This window comes from Canis lupus, chromosome 15 (assembly GCF_048164855.1).
Source record: "Canis lupus baileyi chromosome 15, mCanLup2.hap1, whole genome shotgun sequence".
Classification (NCBI taxonomy): Eukaryota; Metazoa; Chordata; class Mammalia; order Carnivora; family Canidae; genus Canis; species Canis lupus.
This window is the reverse complement of record NC_132852.1, coordinates 23,529,403-23,537,480: the sequence shown is the minus strand read 5'-3', so window position 1 is coordinate 23,537,480 and position 8,078 is coordinate 23,529,403. Positions and strand designations below refer to the sequence as shown.

Genomic DNA, 8,078 nt, shown 5'->3' with positions numbered 1-8,078 from the left:
CTGCCTGAATTATCTGTCATAATTTATAGCTTCACTGCAATCTTATCATTATAATTAATCTTATTTAATGCTTTATTGACAAAAATAATTTAAAAGAAGTAAAATGTTGAAAATTCCAATAACAAGGTAGCCAATTTAAGTATGAGATTTTCTTTTTAGCTGAATTATGATTATTATTCTTCTTCCATTATAACTTTAACCAAGCAGAAGGAAAATTTATTGAAGGGATCCTGAATACCAAGTTCATTCCTAACTCAAAGGTCCTTACAAAGTTTAATCAATAAAACTACTGAGCAAGAAAGACTGTCCAAATCATTTCTAGTAATATAACACTAAGATTAGATTCTTTATTTGAATCTTCAATTCTTCCATTGGTTTAGACATATCATGGTAATCTATTGACCCATTGCAAATAATTCTTATTATAAATTGGCCAACCAAATGCATACTCTGTCAGTTCTAAACTGTGTGTTAATAGATGACTAACTTTGCATCCTATTCCACATAATAAGGTTCTAGAACACTTAACAATGGTGCTGAACTGAAAGAAAAGTCAAGGAGAGATTACATATTTGTAATTGTGTATTCCTCTTTATGTGCATTCATTCTGACTGCATTTGAAAAGAGCTAAATGATTTTTTTGCCTTTTCTAATTTTGTGCCATCTGTACTTTCCTCGCATCATTAGAGTAAATAAGAGGTGAGTGTGTAAAATATGGAACCATAATGCAACATATTTGTTTGGCTTTTAACATTTCAGGATGCTTTCAGTTCCATTATCTCATGTATCTCTTACTATGTTTCTACAGGATATTAGGGCAGTTATTATTATACCTGTTATCATTTCATTTAAATAGGAAATAATATATCTATAAAAGGAAACCAAAATGTTTTGTCCTCTTTGAAAGTGATAATGGATAGTAGCAAAGACAAGGATTCTATTAGAAGTAATTATCTAATTTTGAATTTGACATTCAAGAAGATAGTATGCAGTCTTCATAAGGGAGAGAATAGGTGAACATCCTTTCCTCGGCTTCTTCCCAATTTTCTTTACGTTTCCTTATAAGGGAGAATTTAAGTGAGTGAAAGGTTGCATCTGAAGTAAGTGTAGCAGCAGAGTATCTATCACCATAGTTATGCCTATCAGCTTCATCCCACTAGTCCTCAGAACTAAGTTCACAGTTTCTGGTTAGTGTAAATTAAGGACACTTTTCATTCATGAAGGATTAAACACACTTCTCTGGATCATACTCTTGGAGTTTCTTACACCACCATTTTTAAGTAAAGCTTATCATTGCTCTTTAAAACAAATTTATGTATCTTTTCTCTAAACTCAAGAATCCTCTAATAATGAGGATATTCCTACACCATAGAGATTTGTAATACTCATTTGAAGTCTAGAGATATTTGCATGTAAACAAATGATAATAAAGCAACCCATCAATTAAATGGAATTTCATTAAATTCGTTAAAATGGAAGCAACACTATTTTATAGTCTCACAGAACTTTCTATAACAGATTTTTATCTGATTACACCACCAATAATTTTGGTTTTTAATATATTGAGGAAAACTTTATTACTGTTCTGGGGAGAGCATGCAGTCAGAACACATTAGATGGAGTTTCTGAACCATTCATTGTTTTGTGTGGAGGCATAAGGATGTCCAGTTATCTCAGAGTCTTCTTCACTGTAACAACTGTAACACTGACCAGCATACATTACAGAATTCCTGCCAAGAGTCAGCTAATGAATTTTTTAGAAACTATTTTGAAAGCTACTAAATTGGTACAAAAATATGATTAATCCACCTGGAGGCAGCATATGTTTTGGTTAGTGGCATGGACTTTGAATGTCTCAAAAGCTCTCCTGTAGTATCTAGCTCCATGACCTTGCATAAGATTTTCATTTTTCTATATGTCAGTAAATAATCAGCTTTTATACTTTTTGATTCAATGAATTAATATTTAAAATTTATTTAGAATAGAAGTTTTGTTGATAGTATTTGTTAACATAGGCAATATGCCATATAAAATATAAAAATATGCCAGATGTCAATTTTATACATATTGCTCTTCATACTCATTTCAGAGAACACATAAATAGAACTAGAAAGATGATAAAAATTAAAATATAGACCCTGTTTGAACAATTAAAACCAATTAGCATTAATATTATCCCATGATAATTTTTAATAGTAGCAATGTTTACAATTTATTGCACTTCTACTAAATAATAGTTTGGAGTGTATGCTAGCTTATGAGTTTTTGTGTAGGGTTGTGATTGCTGCCTATGCAACCACCAGACAGCCAGACTCTCAGGAGTAGAGCTTCATGAGGTTAATAATAACCCAAACTGAAATGGTGCTATAATAAGACTTGAAAGTGGTGCTTAATGATTCCTGGATCATATGTCAGCAAATCTGTCACTCTAGATATCACTGTCTGCATTACAAGAAAAGCTGGACAACCTTGTTCACATGTAAATTTTTATCAAGAAGTTCTGAACCATTTATGAATATTGTATTTAAAGAAGGAAATATTCAGTGGAGGTAGGACAACGAATAAATCAGAGTCAACTAAACATACCTCCAATTCTAAAAAAAATAATAATAATTCCAAGAGGAATAGCAAACATTCTACTTTGGATAATGGGCCAAAGACTCTTGGGGAGGAACAATGATAATGAATTAAGAAGATATCTCCTAAATAAGCAACTCCAACTAGTCACTGGTATGCTTAAAGTTGAACTCCAATGGCCAGAATTTGCTTCCAGAGGAATTTCACAAGTCTCTGACATCATTTTATAGATCAAAGATTTGCAACAATCAACAAATTGAACAACTGCTATAATGATGACTTTGTGTTCCCCTTTCCATACATTTGTTATAATTTAAGAAAAGATTCCTTTTTGGAGGAGTCCAAATATTTTTAACCAATGAGAGGCCTTTAGAACTATAAAGAACAGGCTGATAAACAGAAACCCCAGATTAGAAAATAAAACTGAAAATGGAATGAAGCAATTTGCATCATTTTTTACCTACCAAGCAATAGTAATCCATGAAAACACATGTTATGCAATACTATGGTATAATGAAATGGTTCTGGTGGTTTCAGAGAGTTTAAATCACCTGTCATTTATCTGAATACACTTGATTTTATTTTCTTTACCACTAAGATATTGATAGAACTTGAAGTCATGCCAAATCATGCTCATTCCAGCTTTGGCTACTTTATTTCAAATATCCCTTGGTCAGCTTCAGACTGTGAGAAACCATATGAGTAACAAAAGAAACAGGATCAGCTAGAGAAATACCACAAAAGACATGAAAAGACTGCTTACAATTAACTATCCTTTGTAATGACATTATTACTTGATAGGCAATTAGTTTTGTGCCCAACATGCCTTAAAAAAATATATTTGATATAGAAAGATTGAATATAGTCTTTAAGGAATAAAGCTTTCATTTAACTTATTCCATCATTTGTTTTCAGAACAAAAATTATTTTTTGCTAAAGTAGTATTATTTGAAAAAGTGATTCAAGTGGATATAGGTTATGTAATTCTGACTGATATTCTCCAATTTCCAAAATAAGATGCTTGCAACTTCATCTTCAGAATCATGAATACAAAAATATTTATACATGGAATAGTTTTAAATACTCCATTGACACTAGGAACATAAAATATAAGATATGATTCTCATCTTCTGAGGCATAAAGTATTTTGCATATATTTAAGACAAAATAACAATTCAAGGCAACATGTATGTATTAAATGTGTGGAAAAAGAAACAAAGATACTCCAAGAGGAAACAAACTAAAAACCTAATTGCCAAAATCTGAATGGGGGATGATGTCAAGAAAGATTCTTCCAAGTTGTTTTACATAGACTTACATATTCTAAACTCAACCACAGAGGAAGAACTGAAATTTCCACCACCAATTTCAAACACTGAATTTTACCATTGCAGTGTTAACTTCTACACATTGTTATATTTTTGTCTTTCACATGGATTTGAAGTATTTTTACAAATGAAATAATATAGCTTTTTTTCTGAACTAGAATTTAAAAATCTGTTTGTGTTTGAAAGGTCATTTACTGTCAGGAAACTATAACCGCAAGCCAAACTGTGCTGTAAACTTCAGAGCAGTGGTTTAGGTAAAGTCAGCTTTCACAGGCAACTCAGTGTTGGTTTCCAGAAGAATCTGACTACTCTAGCTATTTTTAAATTCTATATTGACTTGATGGAAGGGTTGCTATTATCTACTGTGATATTTCTAATAAAAAACTTAAAATATTTCAATACAGTATATTTTTACTAAAAATGTGTAAATGTAGCTTCCTTAATTTTCAGAGAAAAAGAGATGAACCTCTCTGGATGTGTGCCCAGAAGTACAGAGATAACAGAATTGGATATGCAGAGACAGAAAATAAATATGGTAGCAGTTAAAAAGATTAAAATCATTCCCATAGTATTTGCTCTTCCTATGGAGTTTTTCTAAAGCTACAAGTTAGCAAGTTATAAGCTGTGTAAAAGAAATTAACTCTTTTAGGATACTGTGCAAAATTCCCAGGAGGCCATTTATTACTTGTGCCCTATCTGTTCCATTTATTTAAAAATCATTTCAAGATCCCCTTTCTTTTCTCTTTTTTTAAGATTTTATCTATTTCACTATATGTGGGATGGAATTCAAAGGCAATGCACAATTCTGTATCCATTGGAAATAGAACTTTGCATGGTAAATTATGTCACCAGAACAACTGCTGCTGATTAAGCAAAAACTCAATCTCTACCATAAGCTTCTAGGCTATTGTAAGAGGGGTTTTTTTTTTGTCTTTAAATTCATGTTTTCATATTTTATAATAATAAAAGACATTAGGGCATCTGCCACTATAAAGAAACCCTTGTGAAATAATAAAAGTATTATTCATGAGCATCTTAGAGGCCAATGTGACAAGATGGGTGGGCACAGGTGGACAAGGTGATGTAGGAACAAGTTAGGGGCAGATGGGGCTAAGCAGGGAAAGATAAGGGAAAGACCCAGAGTCAGGCTCCCATAAATCTGTGGGTTCCCACAGATCCCAAGGACACTGAGAGGCCCCAAGTCAGGTTCCTACCCATCCCAAGGAAACAGAGATAAGACAGCAAAAACAGAGAAAAAAATAAATAAATCTGGCTCCCTAGCTCCAAAATATTAGGGAGTATCTCCCTTTAATGGCTACCAAGTAATCACAGAAACTCACCAGACTACAAAGAAGTCAGTCATTAAAAATATTATCAAAAGTCCTTGCTCAGACTACACAAGAATCTGAAGGCCATGGGCTCCCTGGCTAGGTTCTCAATAAAAGGCTAACCAAAAAGCCTTCAGTGGCAATCCTGTCAGGACTCCTCTCACTTCTGAGAGCTTTTTCTATATGTTTGCTTAATAAACTTTTATCGCTTTACCTACTCTCCATTGTCCACAAGATTCATTCTTTGACTCCATGAGACAAGAACCTAGCTCTCCCATGTCTAAGGGAAAACTGATTGCTAGGGAACTCACCACTTTGTTACTTGATATAGATAAAATGTGTTGGGAAATATTAGCTTAATGAAAAGCTGAGGAAATTTTCAATGTTGTATGTTTGTGGGTCTGCTTCTGGGATCCCAAGGTAGCTCTACTTTAGCAATTACCAAGGTCAAAAATGTCTGGACAAAACCTCAAACCATGCATGGGCTCTATTTCTACCCCTAGCACACATCCTACCTCTGGTTTGTTTTTAAAATAAATAAATAAATAATAAAAATAAAAATTCCAAAGATACGAGAAAAAAAACCCTCATTTATACCCATAAGATTAAAGTCATACAGTCTTGCATACACTAAAAATGTAAGATAAAGTCTGTAACTACTTTCTGGAATGTCCTTCATCATGATGATTTGTAACTCTTTATGTAAAAAAACATATATAGCCCTGCACCAAATGTTCCTTCCCTAGAGCACTCTCTTTCTTGTGAAGATTGTGTATCCTGGGCAACAGTCCTAACTTGGGCTCAAATAAAACTCTTTTCTGTTCCCTTTAAATTTCTTTTTAAATAAGGTTTGCTCATCTTTGACAAAGCAAAAAATCTATCAAAAATATATGAGTTCCATACATTTTGGTATTCTTTATCTAAGGAAGATAGTTCAAATAATCAAGACAAGGTACACACACACATCGATACACAAAAGCACACCTTCCAATTTACATTAAATGGGTACCCATATAATTCTAAATTCATTTTTTTTCTAAGTTCTTTAAAGAAGAAAAAATAGTGGTCTGAGAGGGGTTATATTAGTGATAATATTTAGTATTTTGTAAAAGATTTACTTATTGATGGGGGCAGGGACAGAAAGAGAGAATCTCCAAGAAGACTCCCCACTGAGTGCTGAGCCTGACTCTGGGCTCCATCCTAAAATCCATGAAATTACGACCTGAGCTAAAACCAAGAGTCAGATGCTCAACCTCAACTGACTGAGCCACCCAGGTGTCCCTATTTAGTATTTTTTAATGTAAATAAACTTCAGAAAGAATAATCAAATGAATACATTTCTCAAGTCTTTTTCAATATAGTAAATTGAATTTGAAGCTAAAATTACTAATATGCTAAAACTTTAATTTGTTAAAGTTTTAAAAATTATTATTATTGTATTATTTTTATTTCAAGTATATTCTCATATCTTTACCGAGGAATTTAAGACATTTTTCTTTACTCAGCAGTTAAATTTATAATTTGATTTTCTTATTTAGCATTTACATATACTCACACAATATTAACATGGTCTTTACTTTATTATCAAAGACAAAATTTTCTCTTGACAGAACATCAATCTAATTCACATGGCATTTCTTTTTCTTTTAATTTCTTAACATAAGTAATTTACTACACTCATAGCATGAAAATTCCAGCTTAAAAAAAAAAAAGAGAGAGAACATTGCATATTAAGAGTTTTGTCCTTTACTTTCATGTACCAGGAACCAAAATGTTTTAAGAATTGACACAGCAGGAAGGGGAGGTGGGCAGGGGGTGGGGGTGACTAGGTGATGGGCACTGAGGTGGGCACTTGAGGGGATGAACACTGAGTGTTATTCTATATGTGGGCAAATCGAACACCAATAAAAAATAAATGTATATATATAAAAAAAGAATTGACCCAGCAGGGCAGCCCCGGTGGCTCAGCGGTTTAGCACCACCTTCAGCCCAAGGTGTGATCCTGGAGACCTGGGATGGAGTCCCACGTCAGGCTCCCTGCATGGAGCCTGCTTCTCCCTCTGTCTGTGTCTCTGCCTCTCTCTCTCTCTGTGTCTCTCATGAATAAATAAATAAAATTAAAAAAAAAGAATTGACCCAGCAGATAGATCAATTTATAAAAAGGTTAACTGAGGTTAACTCTTTCATCTCAAGGAAATGCATGCCTGTAAGTATATGGGCAGGATGGATGAGACTGACCCCCTAGGTTGCTTGAGAAGCAAGCAATTCCCAAGAACGCTGGTAATCCTGGTGTAAGAGGCAGCATTACTGGTGCATGCACAGCAAAGCTGCAGTTTTTCCAGGTTTGGTTTGGCTTCATTTTTCCATTGCTGTCCCAGATGGACAGAAAAAGTACAAACCAATGAATACCATGGTAGTTGTTTCCTGGGAGCACCTGAGAAGGGACAGGAAATCCAATTATAGAGATGCCTTATGAAATTAGAAAAAATTACACATAAAGGGAAGTGTACTTATTGTGAACAGGATAATTACAACAGAGCAGAAATGGCTTTTTTTAACTGTCGAATGCAAGGATATGATTTGCAAGTGGATGGCTGAAGTGCAAATGATCTCAGTGGGTCTAAAGTTAATTATATGAAAAAGGAAAATGAATTTACGAAAGAGAAAATATAAATCATGATTAATGTATGGAGCAAACACTAAGAATACTGGTCATTAAATTCAAACTATAATTTCAATGAAAATACTTTATATTTCAGCAACACAGATTTTAAATTTTAATAGCGATTACATGCTCCTTTACTAATTTGTAAGTCAAAGTTCAGCCAATTTTGTAGAAAATTAG

General features: G+C 33.3%; 1 long non-coding RNA gene across 3 annotated transcripts in view; it reads left to right on the top strand.

The window, feature by feature from the left end:
- Positions 1 to 523: 523 nt before the first annotated feature.
- The window catches only part of LOC140605497 (uncharacterized), a 109,304-nt gene continuing 101,749 nt past the window's right edge, over positions 524 to 8,078 (top strand). For all 3 annotated transcript variants that reach the window (XR_012008149.1, XR_012008148.1, XR_012008147.1), the window contains exon 1: positions 524 to 699. This is a non-coding gene — a long non-coding RNA (uncharacterized lncRNA). The remainder of the gene's footprint in view (positions 700 to 8,078) is intronic.